General features: G+C 47.6%; 1 protein-coding gene across 1 annotated transcript in view; it reads right to left on the bottom strand.

The window, feature by feature from the left end:
- Positions 1–27,326, bottom strand: part of LOC132448311 (adenylate cyclase type 5-like) — a 35,633-nt gene that overhangs the window by 5,570 nt on the left and 2,737 nt on the right. The window lies entirely within an intron of this gene.

The following is a 27,326-nucleotide window of genomic DNA, read 5'->3' as shown; positions in this document are numbered from 1 at the left end:
TCCATGAAAAAACACATCTCCAAGTATCGCTGAAGAGACCCCCCCCCCCCCACACACACACACACACAAATGGAATTCCACAAACGTACAGAAAAGTCTACTTTCTGTTACGACACACACACACACACACACACACACACACACACACACACACACACACACACACACACACACACACACACACACACACACACACACACACACACACACACAAACACACAAACCCATTATAGGGGGCACATTAGCATCAGAAACAGAGGGTTGTGAGGTAAACATCATTGAAAGGGGAAAGGCATGCATCGTATTCGCCCAGATGACGGACGGCCACACAGCCCAATAGGGAAGAGGCCGGCCTGCAACAGTCATGTGCATTCGCTCGCTTGCTCGCTCGGTGTCAAGCAACAGGACTGGAAGCATCGTCTTACACACTTCATCTCCAAAGTACGTTTCCCTCCCTTTGCAAAAACAGAACCGTTTTGTAGTCCGCATGCCAGCATCAAAGATTCAAGGTTATAGCGACTGAGAGGGCTACAGCTGCGCAGCGTCGCGCAGCCTCTCATCAACCCCCCCGCCCCCCGCCGTCACTGCCATGGAAACGGCATGCATCAGATAGAGCCTTTCACTGTGTCAATACGAATATTCTCCAGAAGCCACGGTCTGATTCTAGTCTATTAATACTCCCACTGCTGCTCAGCAAGGCCTTATTTGGGAAACCTGTGGGGTGTCCTCGAGGACGGGAGAACATCTCTGATGATCTCCCCCCCACCGCCCCCAGCATGAGCCGATGGAGCTCCACAGTGAAGTCATGGGGAGAAGGACTGAGATTCTCCGATGGCTCTTTTTTCTCACGTCGTCGACGCAACCCGTGCATTCTTTTAAAAGCAAAACCGACGTCACCTGGAACCGTATTCGATGGTTCTGTGCACTCAGCAGGGGCACCCCTGCTGAGTGTGTAGGGTTCAGCCAGGGTACCAACCCCATCAGCTACAGGTGGGCCCCGATGACGGCCTCCACCATTACGCTCGCCTCCCAAAACAAACACAACTCTCTATCAAATGGAGATGGAGCCGTGATTTAAAAACCAAACAAACATTGTGTTTGCGTAATGGCCGTTTCCCGGGCACATCACTTATTTGTGTGTGTGTGTGTGTGTGTGTGTGTGTGTGTGTGTGTGTGTGTGTGTGTGTGTGTGTGTGTGTGTGTGTGTGTGTGTGCGTGCGTGTGCGTGTGTGTGTGCGTGTGTGTGTGTGTGTGTCACTCTGGGTCGCACTAATGGATGGCCCCAGCTGCGCTAGCACTCCACATCAGGAGATAAACATTTGCCGTGAGGAGGTGATCAGCGTCCCCGGTCCTCATGACAAAGGTCCCTGCGACCACCGGTCCTCACTCAGCCCATCCTCACCACCACACAGTACCTCACCACACACAGGCCCCCGCGACAGCCATTCCCGGAGACCACCGGTCGTAACAACTCCAAGCCCATCCTCATAACACAGTACGTACCACACAGCACTGGCCCTTAGAACAAACGGTCCTCACAACACAGGTACGGACAACACAGGCCCCTCACAACAACCGTTCCTAACAACTGCCCATCCTGACAACCCAGTACCTCACCACACAGGCCCTGAGAACAAACGGTCCTCCCAACACAGGTATGGACAACACAGGCCATCCCAAACCGTCCCCACAACAACTGGTCCTCACAGCAACAACAACAACGACCAATCCTCACCACAACAACAACAACAACAACAACAAACGATCCCCATGACAACCGGTCCCCATGAAAACCGGTCCCCACGACAACCGGTCCCCACGACTACAAGAACAACAACAAACGATCCCAACAACAACCGGTACCAACAACACCTGTCTCAGCTACCCCACCCAGTGTGTGAGCCGGACCACTTGACTTAACGCTGGAGTTTTAGCTCGGAGGGAGGAACCGGCCCATCGCATTACAACGGGGGGATAAATAAAGCAGAAACCTGAGAAATCCTGACCCGCCCACACCCAGATCTCTCGTATGCCGTCTGTGAGGTTCCTAGAGTGGATGCCTTCCTCACGTGCCCGCTCACTCTGAGAAGTAATTTATTCGCTGAGCAAGTGTACACTCCGTCAGTCGGCCTTGTTTTCAGCGGCCGTAAGTCGGGGAGGAGGACCCTCTTCGTGAATTCCTCCTCAAAGTTCATTCCAATTTCTATCCTTTTTGGGAGTTGCTGCTATCGCGCCGGAGGGCTTCCTAGCTGGAGGGTTGTGGGGGGGGGGGAGGGGGGGGGGGTCTGTTCTGGACGGCTAATGTCCTTTAAATATGGGCCTGTAAAATGCTTCAGACAGTAGCAGATAAGAGACAACACATATAAATAGACTTATGTTAACATTGGCTGTGAGTGCTTACGCAACTTATCTGTGATTCTCTTCTGTGATTTACCAAAGAATAACAACAGTAACCACTCCAAAGACTCCCACATCTTGTACAGCTGTATCTCAAGAGAAGATTCACTGCCAAGGGTCGAATATAAAAATAAGAGCTTATTTCTTTCTTTTCTTTTTCGCAGCATAAAGTTAAATATACAATATAGGCCTGTATAGCTTGTTAAAAAATAAGTCCTTGTTAAGTAGCTAATGGACACGTATGGTTATAAACACACTACAGTCAGACATTCCTAACAGACTTTACTGCCATTCATTCACTGCCGCTCCTACCAAGAGGAAAAAACGTCCCGAAAGCAACTCCAATTGCGTTCTTCCGTCAGCCAGCTGATCTAGGGGCTTTCTTTGGTGGATTTCTAAATACCAACCTGATGTTGCTATTTTACCGTTACAAAACTGTTGACAGTTGACATGCAGGCACACACACACACACACACACACACACACACACACACACACACACACACACACACACACACACACACACACACACACACACACACACACACACACACACACACACACACACACAGAATGAAATTATAGCAGGTCCAGGTAGATGGCAGGTACGAGTGTATGAGTGTGTTTAAGTTTCTCACTCAAACACTCAATGACCGGACATACTGTAGTCGTTATGAAAGCACCGGTTCTCTGATGACCATTGACAAGGGTCTCGCTTGCCAGTGTGTTCTTCTATCCATCCTTTAGGCCAGGGGTGCCCAACCTTTTTTGACCCAAGATCTACTTTTCAAGTAGCCAACCTCCCGAGATCTACCAGCCTAGTGTCAACATTGCAAACCTACCTTCAAGCGGGGGGGGGGGGGGGGGGGGGGGGGGGGTTGGGGGGGGATGGGGGGGGGGGGGGGTTGTATCGTGAACCTACGGATTTCAGTGGGGGTTTCATTCAGTCTGCGCGCGGCACCTTCTCAACAATATTCAATAATCTTCCTCCCACTCAGGGTGAAAATGGTAGGTCTTAGCTCGTTTCCCCTCAGCCATGCCAACGTTTAGGAGTGTGTAACTACTGTTGACGGCTTTCAACTGCTGTTGACAGCGCATGCACTACTGCGCGTATATGTCCCGCGCAAATACTTGGGATCTGTCGGCGGTCTACTGGTAGACCGCGATCGACTGGTTGGGCACCCCTGCTTTAGGCAAATGAGACCGGCCTCGATCTATACGGTGCAGAAAACCTGGTTCAGCATTATTAACTGAAGATGGGGGTGGCTGATGTTTCCTTTAGACAGTTGAACTCCTCCACCCATCCATGATGTCCCCCCCGCTTCCTGGTTGAGGTCAGGCCGGGGTGACTGTCTGCAATCCTACCTCGGCCGGCCACATGCACGTGCAAGGCCTCCATGTGATGCAAGTTCATCATTAGGCCCAGAGCGCGTGCTCCCCTTCACACCAGCGCTGCTGGTGTTAGTGTGAGAGAACAGGGGCAAGCCACACCGAGCCAGGCCAAGCCAGTTACCAAACAAGCCTTTTTCAATTTGAAATGATTTGGCTATGACACTCTTTATTTTTCCATGCCAAGGCTCCCGTGAATTGAGTTGAGCGAGATTAACAATAGCATGAAGGGTTTGAAATGAAACGTCTCCGATAATGTTGCCAATAGAGTCTGCTCACGGTATTAAGTAACAGTGGAATGTGAGCACTGTCAGCTTAAGAGTGTGTGTGTGTGTGTGTGTGTGTGTGTGTGTGTGTGTGTGTGTGTGTGTGTGTGTGTTCAGCTAAGCATATTCTTTCACTGGCACTTCATAGATGCCAGCGGGATCCGTAAAGCCCTACTGAGGGAAAGGCCATTCGTGTCAATATTTACCCGCCATCAGAGACACTTTGTGTTTGCCGGAAATGAAATCCGGTTATTCCACCACAAACCTATTAAATACCTATAAAATATGATGTATTCTTTTTACGACACGAATAACCTCAATCAAATGTCCCAACCAACCACCTCAAATGAAAATAATGAGATAAACTAATTGTGGTTGGTTAGCTAATCATTTCACGCTAGGCTAATGCGTGCTAAGCCAATGCATGCTAGGCTAATGTATTTTCGGCGCTTGCACGCTACCTAGGATATGACACCACCAGCCCCCTGCTGCAACGCTGATCCAAGTAAGAATTAAGATAGTGTTAAAGGAACTGTCACTCCCGGCTTAACCAAAACATCTGTTCAAAATACAATCTTTCACCGTGCCTGAGAGCAATTTCGCACAGGCACGAAGGTAAACAATAGAACTTTGGCCTCTGTGACAAGACAACTCTTTAAAGAATTGTAAACAGTGATTCACTGTTGTTCTTGTTCAGAAACTCCATGCTGATGCAATGCATCTTTGCTTCCAAAAGACCAAAGCTGTGTACCGCCATTGTTTAAATCCATGGCACGCTAAAGACTCATCGGCAGAATCGGTAACTGATTTTGACAAATGATCTTGGTAACGGATATTTTAAGTGAAGCCAGCAGAGATGGAATCGACGGATCGATCACAGGCCATGGCCATTTCAGCGGTCCGGTGTGTCCGACTGTTAAAGTTTGATCGACGGAGACAGAACCTCAGATTACATCGGAAAACATCAACGGAACCGTCAGATGTACATGTCCCCGATGGGGTCAAGCGAGGTCACCCACAAGCGGAGTGTCATGGCCACCCGCAAGGGGGGGGAGCGTGCAGGAATACCGTGAGTAAGCCTTTTGTGAGCCTCTGCCTGGCTTTATCTATAAACTGGGCTTTTCGTTTCACATTGATGAGCAGAAGATCTAAACATGAGATCTTCCCCCCACTACCTCTTACCCCCCCTAACCCCCCCCCGGTGGCACACACTCCTCCAGCGCACACAATGAGCCCCATTGTGTGGAGGCGGATAGATGCGAGTCATGCGCTGCATGCTTATTACTGCGAGCGCCGGGCTGCCAGCCTGACGCTGCACGATGGCGTAACACTGTACCGGAAGGTTCTCACGTGACACGGCCGTTTAATGCCCCGACCCTTACCCCCACCCCAAAGCCGTCTGTAGCTCTGCTAAGCCCTATGGTAATGAAAGAACTAGATTGTACAATTGTACTATTTGCCATACTGTACATACACTTCAAATTTGCCGTTTGGCAGTTATTAGCTAATCAAGGATCTTATTGCCGCCAACACAATCCAGAACGAGCTGCTTATTTGACCTTAAATGTGACTATTATAGCTGAATATAGCAGTTCTTGGGTAACTAAAAAAAATGGGGACACAAACCCTGTTCATGTGATGCTTGTGAATATATATTGACACATCTGCGGGAAGACCGATACAAAGTCATATATATTTGTCCTGTAGGTTGAAGTTATGTCTATGAATTATGCCCCTGAATTAAGCCCTCCCACGGGTCAAGAAGAATGACAGGATGATGAGGCTAGGGAAGAGGCCGGGGAAGCCGTTTCTAGAAGTCGACCAAGTGCAGATACGCACTGGCACATATCTAGGCTGTGTCCTTTACATCGGGACGTTGAATGCTTTCAAGTGGTCCGAAGACCACCCAGGAAATGGCTCTAACCCCAGGGACTTATAAAGGTCACCGAAGTGCCGGTCCCGCCTTTGAAGAAGAAAGACACCCTGCCCCCAGCACCAAACGTACCGGGGGGAAGGGTGGGGGGGGGGGGGGTTTGGGGGTTGGGGGTATTACATTTTTTCATCTCGTGCTTCAAAAAGGGAGAGTGGGAGAGAAAGGTGGTGGCGTCCTGGTGGGGGTGGGGGTGGTGGCGGGAGAGGTGGTGACACTGAGTAACTGAGGACACGTCCAAATATAGACTTGGGACATCTGAATAGCACAGTCACACAGTGAGCGAGCCTGAATCCAATTTCCGCCCCGTGCATTCAAAACATTTCATGGAAGACAAATGTGTTTTGGAACGGCAGATCAGGTCTGTGAAACGTACATAGACCTGACACACGCACACGCGCCGTGCGGACACAGACACGCACGCAAACACACCTTTTCTAACATCTGGTTGACCAGACATATTTATTGAGACTCCATTTGAAGTCTGAGACCCGGGAGCTGATATAAGCTTTTCTGAACCTGACCAAACAATACCTCAAATATGCTCAGACGGGCTGAGGCCCCCCGAGCCTACAAAGTCTTCGTCCGTCCCCGACCCCCAATATTGAAGTGCATCGAGTCCTCCGTGGGAAACTCATCCTGGGCTGTATTCTATTGTTTTGGCTGAACAGCCGATTCAATTCAGGGAAGCCACTTCCCAGGGTCAGGAGCCGGGGGAAAGTGGAAAGGCAGTCCATCCGTTTCGGATGATGGATGATGGAAAGCGTGTGGACGAAAGGCTTAGCGCAGGCTAGCACTGTCCGCGCTAGGATCAACACACAGAGAGAGAGAGCAGAAAGAGAGAGACAGCAGAAAGAGAGACAGAGAGAGATAGCAGAAAGAGAGACAGAGAGAGATAGCAGAAAGAGAGAGACAGAGCAGAAAGAGAGGAAAAAGAGAGAGAGAGAGAGAGAGAGAGAGAGAGAGAGAGAGAGAGAGAGAGACCCATTTAGTGGTAAAAAGCTTTTTATATGAGCACTGGAAAGATGCCCACAGAAAGTCATGAGAGCATTGTAATAACATCATGATAACATAATTAAAGATCATAATAATACATTTATGGGGACATAAGGTCAAACCGAAGTAGTTTATTCTAAAGACGTCCGTTAACCAAACATAATAAACTGATCATTTGGAGTCTTTTGTACCTCGTGCAATATACTGTACAACGTGTCCTTTAAAAAAAACACACACACACACACACACACACACGTTTGTTCTTTCCTTTGTACTGGAATTCAAGCACACTGTGATTCAGACTGTGCATGAATTACGGACCCAGGACAAGGGCATGATCCACGGCCGGGGACAAGTGCACACCGGCCGCGGTCCTAAGGTGACGGCGATGATGTCAACGTTATGGTGGCCCATTCTCGCCTCGATGAAATCACAGCGCCGGCCGTGATGCAAGTTCACCAAACCAAAGAAGGCAAGAGGAGGATAACAGAACATCATCTGGACTCAAAACTGAGCGATTCAGAGTGGCTGGGAGAGTGCATTGCAGTGTGATAAGTAGCCTCTCACGGCACCAATATGACAGGGGCCTCCGACCAATCTCCAAGGCTCAATGGCCTTCGACCCTGGAGGCACCTCTACGAAAGGGGGGAGTGTGCACACGTGTTCAATCCATGTGTGTAGCAAAACTAAAGAAAGGCCAACAGATTTGAAAACTGTCACTGCTTGCATGCAACATGTAAGAGGGTAATTTTAAAATGGTCCGGCTAATATGGAGAGTGTGTGTGTGTGTGTGTGTGTGTGTGTGTGTGTGTGTGTGTGTGTGTGTGTGTGTGTGTGTGTGTGTGTGTGTGTGTGTGTGTGTAAGGCTGAGCACGCTCCGCAGCGCTACAGAGACAGACGGTCCTGGGAGGCTCAGCTGGCCTCTGGATTTATGTAACAGTGTTGATAGCGAGCAGTGGGCCCCCGGCCAGACAGACGGTCTGTTGGCCCTGCTCAGTAGCCCGCTTATTTAGCGTCCCTGCTAGTAATGCACTAGCGAGCCACTCCCACTGTTGGGAAGCCAACCCACAGACCTTCGAACGTCGTTTAGTCAGGTGAGTAGTGGGTAGCCATAGAGCACCCACTAGCCAAAAGACTTAATCCCTAGCCAAGACTCAATCAGTAGCCAAAGGACCACAATCCATGGCCAAAAGACATAATCACTAGCCAAAAGACTCAATCAGTAACCAAAAGACCTTAATCACTAGCCAAACATATTTCAGCAGCGAGGCTCGGGGAGTGTTGACCAAGTCATTGCCAAACATGAAATCTTTTGTTAGCTGCCTTTCATGAGCTCAGTGGGCCTAGTGCATTTGATCCTTGTGGCTCAAACATGTTTACTGTAAACAAGACAAAAGCAAAACAAAACCGGTCGGTTTTGTTTAAAAAGATTGAAAATAATAGCAGTTGGGTCTAACAGGAGATCCTTTTATTCAATATGAAAGAAGTTTATTATTGTAAATAATAATTTTTATTTGGAAAGGCGTTAACACTTACGCGTTAAAACTAGCCAAGATAAAAAAATATATAGATACACAATACATTCAAAAAATATATAAATTATTTAATTATCAGATATCCATAGATATAAACATTTTAAAAAGTCGGTTTAAACTATTTTCTCAGAAACAAACGTATCATTTCACAGTGACGATTATGATCGAGCTCCCCGTTTGTCCTAGAACAGAGACTACACCACACACGCTGTCAAACTATTTGTGAAATACAAAACACACATTTGTGTTTCTAGGCCATTAGATGATGGTGACATTTGTCAAACAAAGGACGGCTGCGGCACTCCATGTCCGGAAGGGCCTCGTTGACCGCGAGCGTTTGGTAACGTTCTGGATGCAGATGGATCAGGGAGAAGAGGAAGGGATGTGCGGGGGATGGGGGGAGCATCACATCTTGCTAGCAAAAGGGCTACTTTTTGCCCAATAACAACAACAAAACCCTGAAATGATTATTTAACATCGATCTCTATAAAAGGAAGAGAACATAAATAGAAACCATCAGTGCATCCCCAAAGAGCGTTACCGTGTGTCTCAACATGTTGTGCAGCCTTTAATAACAATCCTGCTTATGTACAGCACACAGCAGTGGGCAATTTGTCTTCTTCCTCATTGAGGGGTAATTATATAATAAGCGTGAAACCATTAGAGGCATTAAGCCACACCGCCCATACTGGAGCCTCTAGTGCCGCGAGGAGCAATCTTGCACGCGTGTGTCTGCGTGCGTTAAGTGTGTGTGTCTGCGTGCGTTGTGTGTGTGTGTGTGTGTGTGTGTGTGTGTGTGTGTGTGTGTGTGTGTGTGTGTGTGTGTGTGTGTGTGTGTGTGTGTGTGTGTGTGTGTGTGTGTGTGTGTGTGTGTGTGTGTGTGTGTTTGGCTGTGTTGTGTGTTTGGCTGTGTGTGTCTCTGTGTGTGTGTTTGGCTGTGTTGTGTGTTGTGTCTCTGTGTTGTGTGTTGTGTGTCTGTGTGTGTGTCTGTCTCTGTGTTGTGTGTCTGTGTGTGTGTCTGTCTCTGTGTTGTGTGTCTGTGTGTGTGTCTCTGTCTCTGTGTGTGTGTCTCTGTGTGTATGTGTGTGTGTGTCTCTGAGTGTGTGTGTGTGTCTCTGTGTGTGTCTCTGTGTGTGTCTCTGTCTCTGTGTGTGTCTCTGTCTCTGTGTGTGTCTCTGTCTCTCTGTGTGTGTGTGTGTGTGTGTGTGTGTGTGTGTGTGTGTGTGTGTGTGTGTGTGTGTGTGTGTGTGTGTGTGTCTCTGTGTGTGTGTGTGTGTGTGTGTGTGTGTGTGTACGTGAGTGTACGTGAGTGTACGTGTGTACGTGTGTACGTGTGTGCACGTGTCCTCCCCAGGTGGAAGGCAGCTGCTGGTAGGGCCCGCTAATTGAATCACAGGATCCAGCAGGTTGCTCTGTAGCGCTAAGCAACTCCTGAGAAGCCTCGAGTCCCAGGGAGCAGCGACCCAGAGGTCGGACACGATCTCTCTCGCATTAAGCTCAACAGCAACAAGTTAGCGCATTAGTCCGTCCTCACAACACACCGTAGAGCGCACAGTGTTCTGCAGCAGCAGTACCGGTCAGAGGGCTCGCTACCGCAGACCCGCGTGAGTCACTGATACATTATTCATCCCTCCGAAGCTAAATATAAGTACAGACAGATACGATACCGCCGTACAAATTTGATGAGGTGTACGTTTATGGGAACGACGCAGACCAGACAAACATGGCGGAGGAGTGAACGGCGGACCCTCAGAGATGCAAAGGACGGGGGGGGGTTACACTCGGTTGCGTCAGAGGACGCCGGACACGGGCGCGGCAGAGAGAATCATCCGGAATGCTAACGTCGGTGAGGATGGAGCAGACGAAGATAAAGGATACGCCCAAAATAATATAAACAAAATATCCCAAAAATTGACTGCATTTTTATCAGGCTTTTATCCAAAGCGCTTCAGAATATTGCCTGACCTTCACCCATTCATGCACACATTCACAAACCGACGGCGGAGTAAACCATGCAAGGCGACAGCCAGCTCGTCGAGAGCAGTTAGGGTCAGGTGCCTTGCTCTGGGACACCTCGACACTCTAGGAGCTAGGAGGAGCCGGGGATCGAACTAGCAACCTTGCGGTTACCAGCAAACCCGACTCCACCTCCTGAGCTACTGCCAGTAGCTCAGGAGGTTTGGAGAAGGAACACGTGGAAAAGTTGAGGATGAGGTTTGGATGTTGCGTAAAACTTATATTCCAGCGTTTGTAGACTGACCAGCAATCTGGCTTTCTGACTCAATATAGATATTTCGTTGATTGATCATTTGTACGTGAACTACATTGAGGTTTCATGGACGCATGGAATCTGTTCACAGACTAATGTTTATTAATAGAATCAGTACAATATATACAGTCCGTGGTTCAAACTAAATCATTGCTAACAATAGAACAATGGGACTCCTTGTTTTGGGTGAACCTATGATTCACCAATAACTGTTAATAAGTATTGGTCAGTATTAGTCAGACTCCTAGTCCTGATGGGGATGAAACGAGAGGGAATGTTGGCCAACCCGGTACAATCATAGCCTGCAATATGTTGTAAGAATCACACTTCATTATTTTTACAGCTATTTTTTCTTTCCTTTGCCTTAGGTATTTTGCTTTGTGTGTTTACATCATTCAAATTAGTAGATAGTTCATCACTTTTTCCAATATAGATTCGACATAATCGTACACACATTTCACACTGCTGTCCTGCCATCATTTAACATGCCGCCCTTTCCTAAGCACACAGCAGAGTGGAGTAGTTCCGGAAACTAACACCCCCATGTTCTGAATCGAAAATCTATTATAAAATCGGGAATAAATTTGAATAGAGAATCAATCTTGATTCGAATTGCCAATAATCATATCAAATGCAAAAAGTGAGATGCCGAATTATTTACACCCTCCTTACAACCTTACTGCGGGAATAACAGCCGCAGCTTACCCCGTTTTAATTTTTATCTCACATTTGGAAGAAAATAACCATCGGCAATTGATTTGGACCAGGGGAACCCGCAAAATATTCTGCCTAGTGATTCTATACTCCAAGTCAGTAGTAAAGGTTTACTTGAGCATATTGAAAACAATAATCGGACGGTCATAGATTTCTACATCAAAATAGTTTAAAAAAAACTATCAAATGATCCAAGACAACAATCCCATGCCAAAGGAAAAGGACTGGTGTGATTGTTGCTGTTTTTGGGGGGGGAACTCAACTGGGATGAGGTGGGGGGTTTAACTCAAGTGGCAGGGTTAGAGACAGAGAAAGGAAACAAGGAGAGAGAAAGGAAACAAGGGGGGAGAGAGAGAGAGAGAGAGAGAGAGAGAGAGAGAGAGAGAGAGAGAGAGAGAGAGAGAGAGAGAGAGAGAGAGAGAGAGAGAGAGAGAGAGAGAGAGAGAGAGAGAGAGAGAGAGAGAGAGAGAGAGAGAGAGAGAGAGAGAGCACTGAAAAGAGCGAAACATGCAAGCCGTTGACATTACGGGCATACAACTCCCCGACCGGCCAGGGGATAAACAGTAATGCACTGAGTCCGACCTCACCCCCCCCTGCTCCCGCCACACGGTGTGGGTTTACTACGATGCTCCGGAAACACGACCCCATACAACTTCCAGCGGGACCCAAAGATGAACCACAGATCCCAGAGGCCCCGTTCCCATCCCCAACGCAGTACTTGGCTAAAAGCGTAGTGGCGAGCTATCTAGATACAGCCAGAGTTGTGGGTTCAACCACCACCATCATGCCCACTTGAAGCCTAGGCACAGCCCGCCCCGTCCTGGTCTGAGGAGAGCGGGAGCTCCTGATGGCAGTCCCAGAGCCAACAGAGGAGATGATGTTCTCCTCGTCTCATTGGATGGAGGACGCACAGATCTGGGTGTGTTATGCAGAGCACCGTGCCAGAAGAGATTGGATACTAGCAAGGGGGCTATTGGGTCACCCCGGCCTGTTGGGTTGACCGTTAGCAGTCCAGCTTGTATAAAAATGCTTGATGGACTAGGCCAACGTCGTCTCTACCTAGTCGATTTGCCTGCTCCGAGCCAAACGTTGTTGTTATTAGTTGGAAGCAAAGGACACAAAGGACCAAATCTTTTGCCTGACCGAAACAAAACATTCCAAGGAATTCTCTGTCCGTTCCATTAATATTAGCGGTGAATCATACAGAGTTCACAGTGTCATGATGAGAGTACAGTCAGAAATTCTGTTTTAAACATGTAGGACTGAGAAACTGGTTTGCACAGGAAGAGCTTCACTTTGACTCACTTTGAGACCTCCTGCCAAGCTAGCTATGAATTAGCCTTTATTATACAGCTTTGGTTAAGTCCATATCAGGGGTTAGGGCTAGGCTTTGGGCTCATAGGCTTCAAGAAACAATAACGGACTGACACACATTCACACACAGCGCTTTTCAACTAACATGGAACAGGTTATGTTCCGGTTTGGGGATGCTAGTTTTGAACCGTTAAGTAATTAAATAAATTGGTTTCGGACCGGGATAGTTGGTTTCCGGCTGGAACCAAAAATAAGCAGGTTTTCCTTGAGCTGAAGTGCTAACCGCGCCAACATCAGTGGGCGTATCATAATCTACAGGTTGGGAAGAGCGGGTGGAAAAAAGAGAGTGCTACTACGGTTTACCTCCAGTGTGCATTGTGCAACGCCGTCCGTGGATGGCTCATCCTCGATTACAACCGACTTCCGCCCAAACCATTGGAAACGACAACCAGAGCCAATTTAGGGCAGGTGGGGGGGGGGGGAGGCCTAACAGGGTCAGGAAGGTCCCCACGAGGGGAGGGGGAGGCTTTGGACGCGCAACACCCGACGCCATGGCGACCGGATCCCACGGCATTGGCGTTTTCATGGCAACCGCGTGTTCTGTCTGCTGAGGGGGCGGGCAGAGGGAGAGAGAGAGACAGAGCGAGAGAGAGAGAGAGAGAGGGGGGTTTGGAGGCTGGAGGAGTGCGGTGCTATTTCCAGAGGGACGTCGTTGCCCGACGGCTCTCTCCCCTATGGTGCATGCGCTGCACCTTATGACGGCCGCCTGGTGGATGAGTGCGTGGTGTGTGTGGATCGCACCAGGGCACGGACACTGGGTCGCATTGTTCTAACCCCCAGCCCTCCCCACTAACCACCCCTACCCCAACCCTTTACAGCGGCCTTGTGATTCTGTTGACATTGACCTAGGCTAACAAGGAAGGCTGCCCACAGGGCAATGTTTTATTGTGGAGGTCGACGTCTGGTGGGACTTCGATAGTGTGCGCCGTGCAGCTCTGCCAAACCAACGAAGGCAGTTTGTTTAGTTCAGTCGCTCGGGTTGTAACGTAACGAGTCTTTGCGTTATTCGAAGCTGTTGCAAAGCAGACAGAAAAGTGTTCTCTTTTATGCACGGCCACATTTACAAAGGGCCGGCTGGCCGGCGCTTATGCCCCTGCTGCCGACGAGGTGGAAACTTGGCCGGGGCGCGGGGGGGGGGGGGAACCCATAAACATGCTGAACATATCAAGACAGAAAATCTCCATGGCCCTCTGCACTGTTTGTTTCCACTCATTTACATGTTGCTCGGAATATTTTATACATATGCTATTAACAAGGCGTAATGATTTGTTCTTTACGACCAAATTAAAAATAAGACCACACTGCTGGAGGAACAACATAGCTCGACGGGAGGTTAAAAACTTGGCAGGCCTGTTAAACAGGGCCAACGTTTGGTTCTTCCCATAATTGCTTCGTATGGACCTTCCTCCAGCCTTGGTTCTCATAGGAGGGCCGGCGGCTTGCACGGTGGGCAGACCGGGCCTGATGTCACGTCCACTCCCGACACGATACCTAATCAACATACCAGGAGGAGCAGGGGAAGTAGCCGGCCTGGTCGCGGGCACACCGAGAGAACAAGACGGCTCCGTGACAAGCCGGGGGCAAGCCGGTCAGGACTCGAGGGGCCGCTGTGACGCTGGACCACGGGGACCGGCAGCCGTAGGAAGAAAACGTACCTCGCTCCGGCTGAGTGGGCTCTAGATGGGAGCACCTCTAAGAGGGAGCAGTCATCCCACTAGAGACGGCCGGTGAGTCGCCGCGAGAAGCGCTCCAATTTTTTTTAACCTTTATTGTACACAAACCGTTTTGTTTTAACGTTTTGTCTTGCCTACCCTTTTTCTATTCAGAATTATTTCTCACTATTTTGGAATTGTATTACTCTAAATATTACTTATTTTATTCATTGGGCCAAATTATATCCGTTTTACCAATTCTATATTGCACCGTGGGATAGAGGCAAACGTAATTTCAATTTTTCTCTGTCTTGCAGATATTTGGGAATAAAGCTGACTTTGAGGTCTCGCGAATTGCCAGACTTGTCAGAGCTCGGGACCTCCGCCTCATAGGCTCAAACATCGAGCAGAGAGCGTGGCTGGGAGGCATCCCATGATCCCACTGTGGCTCTCCGGCGCATCTGTAATTTTCGGGGACGGTTTTAACTCGCTCCTGGCTAAATTTAAAAGAGAGGACAAGCAGATGTTGGGCACATACTTGGCTTTCAAGGACAGAGACGCGCAGCAACCCGACAGCCAGAAGTGAACGAAGACGGTGGTTACAGTACGGACAAGAGAGTGTTCTTTGCGCAAACCGTCTCAAAACAAGAGTAAACCACCTATCAAAACGATATGGCAGCATAAACTCTACACGAGTGGCGGCGTGTGTTCATGCAGCCGTTTCCACACCACTTCATAACCGTGAATGAATGGACCACCAGCCACAGCCATAACAAAACGCTCGGCAAAAAAACGAGAAAACAGTCGCTTTGTGCACTGAAGACAGAGCTTTCCCACCCCTCCCTGCATAATAGACCATCATCACTCATGATAATGCAACTCCTCTGCCACAATGAGCATAATGGTGCATAATGGACTCTCCATGCCACCTCGACAATGGCCGCCTGCGAGTTCCTCTGCGGCATCATGTACCTCTTAAGTAAGTGAGTGTGTTGCACAATCAGGCCGGCCCTGTGCTCCTACAGAGGTCTGCCAAGTGACGAGCGTCTGAGCCACGGCGATGTGTCACCCAGGAAAAATGCACCCTGCGAGAACGCTCGCGATGAGACCCTTTTTTGGGGGTTTGCTGCGGTGGAAGGTCCTTGCTGCGCAGACTGCGGTTGATTAACGACTGCATTAACGATGCAACAACAACAAGAAAAACTGGAGTGCTTTGGGTTCACATTAAGGACAAGGGCAACGTGATAATAATAACAATAATTTCTTACATTTATATGGCGCTTCTACCCAAAGCGCTTTACAGTGAGGGGGGGACCTCACTAACCACAAAACATGATCCACTTGTTCCCAACAGGACTGAGGAAGTGAACACTCCTATGTATGGGCAATTGCAATACCTTCCTTCGGGGTCTTTGGAACCGAAGGCAAGTGTCAATTTGCCATTTCCTAGACAGACAATGCTTGTGAGCTGACAGACAAACATTGCGGGTCATTTCATTCATGTTACTTTAGAAAAGGGTTTAACTGCACTGGCCTTGTCCTGCACGCAGTCTGAATTCAACAATGAGTAAAACGGATATTGTCCATTTTTCTTGTTATTGTTTGAGTTCCTTTACTCTAAATGATGCACTGGGGTACGACATAACAACTAAAGACCCGGCCTACCTCCAGCGGTGCTGTGTGTGCAGCTACAGAGCACACACACACACACACACACACACACACACACACACAGGTAGTGGCATGACCGCCACACGCACACACACACACTAACACACGGCAGGTTGTGTATTTAATGCATGCCGGGCCAGAGGGAGCACCAGATGGTAGAGGATGGCCTCTCCTATTCATGAGATTCAACCTGGGCTCTTGTGTCCATTTCCATCCCCGTCTATAAGAGGATGACGGGAACAGAGACGCAGATAGCGACAGAGCGAGAGGCCGTGAGAGAGAGAGAGAGAGAGAGAGACTACCACAGGACACTCGCTAGTTTGTTTTTCCCTCATGTTCAATTGATTATGGAGTAAGCCAGAATAGGCTTACTCAGATAGAGCGAGGAACAATGATCCCAACGTGCGTGAGGGGAAGGGAAGACATCTTATCAAAATGGATGTTGGATGGATGCACGCACACAGAAGAGAGAGAGATGGAGCGCGAGAGAGAGACTAAAACAATACATCATGTCCCAGATTCCCAGTAAATTACGTCAAAAGTACATTACTTGGCGGCCGGGGTGTATTTTTACACAGCTACTGAAATACAGCATCCAAATTCAAAGCCTTTGTCCGGCTAAGAGGTATAAAAGGTCAATCATTTGACACTGGATCGAAGTCAGTTTCTGTGAGAGGTTGAGAAGTGGCCTGCAGGCCAAGGTGTTGTTCAGAGTATCGTTCATAAAGGGAACGCGCCTTCAACCCTAAGTTCGTACGAACTGTACGAGAAATAGGAGCAAGTGGCTCGACTAACAAGAACGTACGCATGTGAAGGCGTCATCAGTATGGGAGGCTACAGGGCGTACCGGGTACAGACTGTTCTCGGTTCTATGGAGTTAATTCAATAAAACCTTTAATTTGATCAACATGGGACATGCGGCACAGACTTCCATTGCTCTGTATAAAAAAAAAAGGAAAACTATGCATTGACGTGTCTGACTTTAGCCAGACAAATGTCCCTTCGGAATAGGAGGAAAAAAACGATGTCACCTTTGGCAGGTTACCGTTACTCATGCTTGTCAAGTTTCATGTTTCACGGATGTTTGGGCGAGAAGGACAACCGATAAACGGCAACAATGGCCGCGAAAAAATAACAGTCTATTTTGGCCAGGTAAACGATAACATCGCGTGACGACGGCGCGAGGAAGTCATTCTCCAAAAAATCTAAATGGAGCAACACTCAGGAACTAGCTTGAGGAAATTGGCAGTGAGGCGTCAACCATGAGCCACCTCGGTTCTGCTTTCACTAAAAAAGGCCCAAACAAGGGTGCACTTATTGCCTCCATCCATTCATCTCCATGACCAGCGCTCTTCCTGCTCTATGGTACAGGATAAGCAGGTTTTACACCCTGCCTATGTGTGCAACCCAAGAGGGACAGCACACTGCACACCAGATAGCATGACCTCCCCGGTTAGCTTCACCCACGAGGTTTTGGAGGCCGAAGGAAGGCCGTGATGATCGTTTCTTATTGTGCAAGCAAGCTTTGGCTGCTGAACTCCGGCCTTCAGCATCATCGACTAAAGTTGACGTAGAGGACCCACTGAGAAATTGACGTTTTGCATAGCCTTCATGTACAAATTACCTCGGCCTCCCTTTCCCTTTCCTCGTGCCACTGTTGACAGTCTTCCACTTCTGTGTCACGCATCGTTCCCAGCCTGCTGGAGACGAGAAGAAAGGCTCTCCATGTATACGTTTGTGTGCAGCGGGCATGAGCACACACACACACACTGTCCTTCACATGGGAATCACTGCCTTAATGGGAAACTGCTTCTTGAACGGGGTGTGTGTGTGTGTGTGTGTGTGTGTGTGTGTGTGTGTGTGTGTGTGTGTGTGTGTGTGTGTGTGTGTGTGTGTGTGTGTGTGTGTGTGTGTGTGTGTGTGTGTGTGTGTGTGTGTACTACAGGGACATGCCCGCTGGTCTTCATCTGGAGGATATAAAGGACAGGGAGCTGTCAACGGCTTGCAATACAACAGCCCTGAGGAGGCCCAATCAGAGGCCCAATAACGAGGGGCCAGACAGGAAGCCCAGTGGTCATTCGGTCGTACCAGAACACCTTAACCGTCGTCAATAGGTTTATTACACTGCAGCGCCAACTGCTTAGCCCACTGTTTGCTTTCCGTTGACACCTAGCAATACAAACCCATGGAGATCTTCGTGATTTTGACGGACTCTATTTTTCATTTTTGACTAGAATGTCTCGGCGTTAACGAGTCATTTGTTTTCATTGTCATGGAAACCAAAATAAGATTAGGTTTGACAACTGGTTTGGATCCTGTACCGGAGTAATTAAATTAACAGGAAGTCAACCGTTCCGGGCTAGAAACTGAGCCTCCCCGGTTATGGTTGCACCATGGGTTTTTTTTATCCAAAAATAAATACATCAACGGTCGGGTTGAGGCTGTACTGCGGTCAGCCAACCATTATGAATGCATGAATGTGATCGATAAGACAGACCACTTTGCCGTGCGTTCGTAGCAAACACTACACTGTGCATTGAATCTCTAGAACGCGGTATACAAAGCAGGGGGGGAAAAAGTACTGTTTCCATAAGGGGTGTGTGATATGGAAAAGATAAATTTATTAGATAAATAGGATAAAAATGGATTTGTGTAGGAGACAGCAAGTCAGTGAGGGGAGAGAGTTCAAGGCAATATGTATCAAAAGAGCATTAATAATTAATCACCGAGGTTGGAGAGAATGATATTCTTCCAAAGAATCAGCTTTTGGATATGCTTCTCCTTCTACAACTATGCAATGTATTACGCCTTGGCATTTTCTTGGCATCTCTACATTTAAAAATAAATAAATCTGTCAAGGAAGCTCATCACGTGATACTTGGTTCAATAATGACGACTGCCACATACAGGCCACACTCCAACAATGGTGACCACTACCTCCAGTTGAGCTTTTTGTTGATATACTTCATCAGAAGTGTCCGAGTGTGTGTCTGAGCATGAGTGCATGCGATTAAGGCACAAAGAGCATTAGTTGTTTATAATTCTTGACAACAATGGGAAAACCACAACAACGAACTGTTTCAGTGAGAATATGAATCTGAAGAAAGCTCTTCTCCAAAGCTTGTGTACCTGTTGAGCACACGGCATAGGACTCACAGCCCAATCTAATCTGCCTGGAAATGAATTTGATTATAACACGGCACTGCAGGATGATTCATTTGCCTTGCACCTCATAAAAGATAATGTTTTGTCTCTGGCAGAGAGAGAGAAAGAGTGAGAGAAAGACAGAGAGACAGCGAGAGAGCATGATGGGGAAGTGAGACTGAGCAGAAGAACCAGAGCGAGGTAGAGTGATGTTTGAAATTCTGGTACAATGTCAAGAGGCTTGGGTGTCACCTGGGTGCTCGCATCACAAATCACATACTCTAGATTCATATCTAAAGTCGGATGGCAGATGACATCAAATGTGAGATAACTAAGCGTTTCACTTTCTCTCGCTTCATATTTGTTTCGACCAATCATGAAGCGGGAAGCTGTAAGTGCATAATTGGTAAACACAAACTCGGCCAGCGGTAGTAAACTAAAAGTAACCGTCTCTGAAGGTTTCAAATCAATACCATGTAGAACGACAACTGTAGAAATACACTTAAAATCCCCCTGAATGAGCTTTTTCCAGGAGAGTATCTCCATAACGAAACATGAAAGGAGGCGTGACTCCGCCCCTTACAGTTGTTGGATTCCGTGCCCGGGCTCTGTGCGGTCTCCCCCCAGAATGTCTGCTATAACGTAGTAGGACTGCTGGAACACAGATCACCTGGGTGCCGACCTCCCCCCCCCCCCCACCGTGGGGGCCACTACATTCCTCTGTTGTTGTTGCCACTCATTCCAATTTTAGGGTTGAAGGATTTTACAACAGCGCTCTTCAAATCAATGCAGTGCGACCAAACGAAAGAGGGCTGGCCACATTGTGGCCCATAATAACATGTTCATATTTGTTTTTCATTGCATAGTAGGTTTTATTCTGCATATCACAATACTCAGATGTATGTGTGCATCAGGTGTAGAATACGTAGCTTACATTTGTAGTTGTAGGCAAATTGTCAATGGGCCCCTTTATGCAGATAAGCCGAACACATACTTTTATCAAAATTGTTATACCAATCATCAGTTTTATCCAAATCCTCATGCATGTATAAAGCTCCATATATCGCTGTTGATTTGGGCCCAGCATATGGGCGTCTGCTTGCGAGTGTCCCCATTACCTTTCCCACTCTGCTGCAGCCACATTTTCCTCCTTCCCTTACCCAATCACTAATCACTCATTTATCTGTTTTCCCCTCCCGCCCCTCCTCTGATCCGGTTCACCGTCTTCCCTCCACAGCTCCCCATCAGGTGGTCTTCCCTCTTCACCTCTACCGGCTGAAACGTCCTTGTCGTCCCCTTCAATCTGTTGCGGATCCTCCTTTTCCAAAGACTAACAACGGTTAAACAATGGCGGAGATTATGTCAACTGCACTTCAACGTACCCATGTATGATGCGTTGCCCGGGCCAACGGGAGGACTGGAAAGGTCAAAAGGAAGGGGGGAGAGAAAAAGAAAGAAAGAAAGAAAGAAAGAAAGAAAGAAAGAAAGAAAGAAAGAAATGTATACACACAAACTGCATCTCCCGTCTCTATATCGAGAACCTTGTTCTCAGAGTACAAGCAGTGGGACTCATTTGTGTCAGAACAGCAGAAATTGCAACGACAACAACAACAACAAAAGCCCTGATTAACTACATTGCTGAGGTATCATGGAAATTCCCAGACAACAAATGCATTAAAATGAATGATCCATTGATCTGAGAGAGGGAGAGCGAGCGAGCGAGAGAGACATTGTTGTTCCAAAGAGCAATCATAAACACAACACTTGTATTCAGAGTCTGAACAAGCTGAGGTCATATTTATTATCCTAAAAGGAAAAACAAAAAAACAACGGCCGTGAATGAGTCACTGTGACAGATGTCCTTTGTGTTTTGGAAAGTTTGGGGGGGGAACGGGATCCCATTGCCTACCCTTGTATTTAAAGTAAGGGGACCACCAGGGATTTCCCCACAACACAACTACTTAATATCTGGTCAGGAAATTGATAAAAAAAAGAAGTCAAATTCAGTCAAATTCAGTCAAATTCAAAGTCAGTTACAAATATATTTATAGGATGCTTTTGTGTAGCTTATACTTCCTCAAAGTCTGAATCCCCGCCTAGAACGGATTTTGGTTCCGTTGGAGCATTGAGCAGAACAGCGTGGATGTCGAATCAAACGCGACTATCAGCAGCACCAACAACATGCTCACAGCCTTGTGTTGGCAGAACCTCGTTTCAACCTCCAGGAGGCCCTCTCCATCTCCACCAGCACAGAGTCAGATGGCCTCGATTATGCCAGGGAATCTGAGCGGGCCCAAGTGTTGCAGAGCACACCAGTATTAAAAGGGGAAATATTGTGTCACCAGGTGTGAGTGTGGTCAGCCATCACATGCTGTTTGAAAATCTGCCTTTTCCTGTGTTTTAGTGACATCACAAGTGGGAGTGTCCACTTAGATGTATGATGGATAGATAAGCAGCATTTGCTACAGTACACTGGTTAGGTGGCCTGGTCCTACCAGACTCTCGTACTTCATTTCATTTGCACAGAGAGTCTGGACCCACTCAGAGTGGCCCAGTGCCACTCTTGATCTGCCGTAACCAATCGCTAACGTTTGGCCGGGAATCACGTTGCGCGCAGGCTGTAAGCAAACCAAACACCGTGTGGGAAGAGGTCCGTCAACGAGAGCTGACTTTAACGTCATTGATCTCAGCCACTCCCTCTGTTCGCTGATTGGACGCAGAAAATTTGGACGGAGAAAACCCAAGAACATACCGCAGACCCAGACGTAGTACTGAAGGGAAATGAAAATGGAGAGGAAGTACTTAGGCGGGCGGAGCCAGGCTACTGGTTAGGCTGGTTGTCTGATCTTGATTTCTAAAAGGTGACATATTATACCACCAGTTGTGAGTGTGATTAGCCGTTACAATTCATTTTGAAAATCTGCCTTATGACATCGCAAGTGGGCGTGTTCACTAAGATTTATGTATAGATAAGCAACATTTGCTACAGGCTGGTAGTCTGATCTATCCATTATGCATCTAGGTTGACACCGCCCCAACTTGTCACTAAAACACAGGAAAGGGCAGATTTTCAAATGGCTCGTAATGGCTAGTCACACTCACACCTGGCGGCATAATATCACCCCTTTAAAAGCAACTCTACAAATTACATAAAGATTATAGTGCCCACGCAACGGGGTCTTCTCAATACTCCTAAACACGAGCAGCATTTCTGACACGAAACGGCATTTTCCAACGCATGTTTCATGTGACAGGTGGCACTACATAAAAAGGACTCCAATTCTTTGTGGATTTCTTGATTCCTCCCTCCATCACACTCAAAAAAGCTGCTCGAAAGAGCATGTTGGGGGGAGATATCGCAGCAGATACAGTGCAGATGTACAGTTCAGAGGACGAGGATTGGTGTTCAGTCATCGTGTTCTGCTCGGAGCCCTCTGTGCATCATTAGTACAATAAGAGGCTCTCATGATGTCTTCCCCGGGAAACTCAGGGCTATCGGCGTCTCTGTGATGTTCTCTGAGACACATTCCAGGGCTTTAATTAAACTGGAGCTATCAATTACTTTCATACCTAAAAACCTACAGAATGAAACCTTGCATAGGAGAGGGCATTGTCACGGCAACTATCCCACACAGAAACAACCGTTGGTAAAAACTAAGTAGCTTAACTGGTATTTAACCTCCATTGGTCTGCTGTCGTCGTGCACGTTTTATAAGGGAACAGTGGTTTCTGTGGAACAGGCAACGAAGCTTTGAACCCATAGCACTGAAGCTTTATTGGCGACTGTGGAGCTGAGGAAATCTGTAAGCGGGGGTGCGAAGAACAACCTTTCCAAGGCTCAGCGAGGCGAGAGAGAAGGACGCAGGGGGTCGGGCATGTGAGAGGGGGCCGGGGGATCGAACAACAGGATAAAATAAGAAGCAAAACTCAGGCACCTACAGGCCTGGCCTTCAGATTGGTACCCAAGAACATGTTAATAATAATTAAAGAAACGACGATGCACTCATCTAAATACCCATCAGAAGGCATCTGGAAATTGATAATAATTCTGCCAGGATCTTCGTAAAAGGTGTGTAAACACCCAGTCTAACATCTTTATTCTCATACAGCCGTGATTTCAGGGTGTTCACCATCTCCCCCCCCCCCCCCCCCCCCCCCCCCCCCCCCCCCCCATCTCAAGGAATCACACATTTCTTCCAAACAATCAGCACAGAGAAGGAGAAAGACAGAGACACGCACACACACACACAGACGGAGAGAGAGACACAGACAGACAGAGAGACAGACAGACACAGACGGAGACAGACACACATGGAGAGAGACAGACAGAGAGAGAGAGAGAGGATTGGCATCCAGCGATGGAGAACACATGAGCCCATGTTAAATGCGAGGGTCTCCTTCACGCATGCAGCCTTGCCACCTCATCATATGGCCGTCTTCAGACATCAGGCATTTTCTGCCACCACTGCCTCCAAATACCCCCCTTTGTCAGAGGTTGGTGGTTGCGTCTGTGCCATCGTATTTCATGTTCGCGAAAAAAGCGGAGGCTTAGAAAAAGACATAGCAAAGACAAAGAAACTGAGTCATCTGTGTGCTGGTATAGCCGCAACACACACACACACACACACACACACACACACACACACACACACACACACACACACACACACACACACACACACACACACACACACACACACACACACACACACACACACACACACACACACACACACACTCTCAGGTGTGCTCAGAGAGACGCTGGGGTAGGGGTTCCAGATAAAGGGAATCTGTTGCTAAGCTACAGGCGGCTCACTGGGCCATCTTGTGCGCCCACTTAGGGTCAGCAGGCGGCTTGTGAGAGGCAACTTGGCTCAAATGCCCGCCAATCAGTGACCACCCTCCCGCCACCTATCCACCCACAGCACACCCCATCTCCTTTGGCACACCTCCCACTCCACAGAACCCCAAAGGTCGTTTCAGGACTCAGACTGGTGGTGGTGGGGGGTAGTAGGGTGGGGGGGTGTGGGGTGTACGATGGCAATGGTGCTTCCAGGGTAGTGGGAGAAAAGGGGGCACCGTCTGTTTGGGATCCCAGTGTGCCGGCATGTTACAGTGCCGGGCAATGCAATTATGAGAGGCTGGAGTGTGGAGGTCAGTCTGGGACAAGTGGGACCGGTCAGCCCTTAACCCACTCCCACTCCGAGGGTAAGGGGCAGCGGGGGTCCTGGGAGGAAGTACTCTCTCTCTGTGTGTGTGTGTGTGTGTGTGTGTGTGTGTGTGTGTGTGTGTGTGTGTGTGTGTGTGTGTGTGTGTGTGTGTGTGTGTGTGTGTGTGTGTGTGTGTGTGTGTGTGTGTGTGTGTGTGTGTGTGTGTGTAGCTTGAAGGCCTACGAGGGCCCAATTATTAAACAATGAGGCTGAAATTAACAAATGTGCCGGCTGGGTTGTGTTTATTATAGACACTCTCTCAAATCAGCCCCAGTATGGAAGCCAGCGAAGGTCAAGTTTAGGGAACGCCGTCGGTCAGATGACGTAAACACATCCCCCCCCCACAAGGGACTTAGGGGAGGAGGGGCTAAAGGAGTAGAGGGCCGGCTCCAGCTTCATCATGTCGGGGGCCAAGGGCCACCTCAAAGAGACAGAAGAGTGGGTGGTAAAGTCATCAGATACCATTTATGATGTGTTGATTCCAGAGGGGAATGCCTAGATATTAGAAGAACACTTTGAGATAAATAACTGGAATAATTTGGGCTGAGAGTTCTAGGAAGTTGTGCGTCATCCCCGTGATTATGGCTAAGGCCAACTCTGAGATTACTTATTTTTTTGAGTAGGAGCAGTGCTGTATACGAGGTGCTCCGCACACGGTGGCATTATACCATGTCTGAGAAGATTAACCCCCTCTCAACGATAACCGCAGACCGGGACCCAAGTTCAGAGCAGAGTAGAACATTCACAGTGGTTGGCAGACAGAAACGTTCGATTTTACACGCGTTGTCTCTAAATTATGGTCTTATGTAGCGACAGCGGTAAAACGGCATGGACCACGACGTTCACGATTATAGAAGACGTACCGATGCCTTTAAAAAACAAACAAAGGACATTGTGGGTTCACTAGCACTTTAACATATCTCCGGTGTGAAGACCAAGTAGAACGACCACGGACCGGATCTGCCTGAGAACCAGCATCTGAGTCATCAAACCAGGCCTTTGGGTGGTATTAAGTTTGGCAGAACCCTCCCCTTTTTCCGATATGGGACGTGTCAAGTGGATCTAATGATGCATACACACGTGTAAAGTGTACTGTTTTAGGTGTAGTCTACCGCTCTTGTGACGGCTACAGACGAGGATGAATTAATAGGATCTAATGGGAGGGAGACGCTGTTTTAGAAACAAGGTGGTGTGCAACACGTTGAGTGGTCACAGCCGGTCACTATAGTCTATTAGCTCAACAATTAGCACGCAGCCCTCCTGAATCAAATCTCCTTAGGGAGAATGTGATTTCTGTGCTGCTGCAGTTTCACAAATCGTTTTCCTTCTTTTTTTTTTCAAGGTGTCAATCTAAAAGAAAAAAAGATTTTCCAAAACAAAACGGAAAACAATTTTTCAGGGAACATCTCAGCATAAGCCTGGGAGCAATTGTGCAACAAAGCATAATCTTTAGAGCTAAAGGAAACACCGCAGCGCACTCCGGAGGCTACATCTGACCTACATGTACATGGGGGGGGGGGGTGAATCTGATCTGCTAAAAACAACCAAACGAGTGTGACATGATGGAAAGAGTAATAAACACAGAGCGCTTTCCCACACAGCTACCAGGAGGCCGACAGGAGAGAGAAGAGGGCTTCATTCAGTTAAACGCAGAGTCCCTAAACCTAAACATTATGGAAGAATCGTTTTAAAAATTTGCTGCTGGTGACAACTTTATTTAATATCAAAGAAGGACACAAATTCCATTTGAAATGATATGGTTTGAATGTGATGAGGATAATTCTTTACAGATGACAGAACACTGAACTAGGGTAACTTACTCCTCAGCTGAGTAATCTAATAATGACCAAACAAGGGCTGCATTATGCCTTAATTTTAGACTGACTGGCCTCATGTTTCATACTTTTAGCTGCTGTTGTTTGGTAACATGTTTAGGGGAATACACTAATAAATTAATAAAGGATAGAGAGCGAGAGAGATTAAGAAGAGAGCTGGAAACAAAGAAGAAGTATAGAAATGAGACTGAAAGAAAGAAACCTGAATTTGTCACAGTGTGTGTGTCTATAATATTGGGTATACTAAAGAGGAACGAAAAACTTAGATTATGTTGGGGTTAAAAAAAAGAAAGTACAGTTAAGGACCATAAGCCCCTAGAAGGAGGTGGCTTCAGCCAATGGTGATCAATATGCAGACCCATAATCAGCGTTAAGCTTTCCTTGGTTGACCAGCATCTCTTTTCAACCACCCAAATATGACTATAAATGTGTCGAGCTTGCGATTGAATCAAAACGCCACAGTGCATGAGTCCTGAAGCTATCATAGATATGTTAATGCAATAAACATAAATAAATAAAAATATCTGCGACCAAGATGAAAAGGCGCTCATAAAGACTGTGATTAGAAAACAAACGGTTTTCGATTTTTTGTTTTTACTTAAAACAACCAGGCCTATTTTGTTTATGTTTTTCTCTTCCAAAAACGATTTGGGGATAACGAAATGTATTTAATGGTGTGGTGTGGCAGACGGATATAACTATACTTTTACTTTGTTTACTAATTTAGCCTGTCCCTCTGATCTATGCATAAAAAATAATGCAGGGATAAGTCCACATCAACGTCAAAGCCAGATGAAAGCCGACCATTATGTGTCCCGTGTGTTGCCTCTAATTACAAGGCCAGATCAATTAGTCCAGTGGTGTACCCATAACCATCATTGTGATCAAAGCACAATCTTAAACGACATGCCAAGAAACGGATAAAAAAAAGTTCCTCTTCAACC

Source organism: Gadus macrocephalus, chromosome 20 (genome assembly GCF_031168955.1).
Source record: "Gadus macrocephalus chromosome 20, ASM3116895v1".
NCBI classification, from domain to species: domain Eukaryota; kingdom Metazoa; phylum Chordata; class Actinopteri; order Gadiformes; family Gadidae; genus Gadus; species Gadus macrocephalus.
The sequence above is the reverse complement of the archived record's forward strand: the minus strand, read 5'-3'. Positions and strand labels throughout refer to the sequence as shown.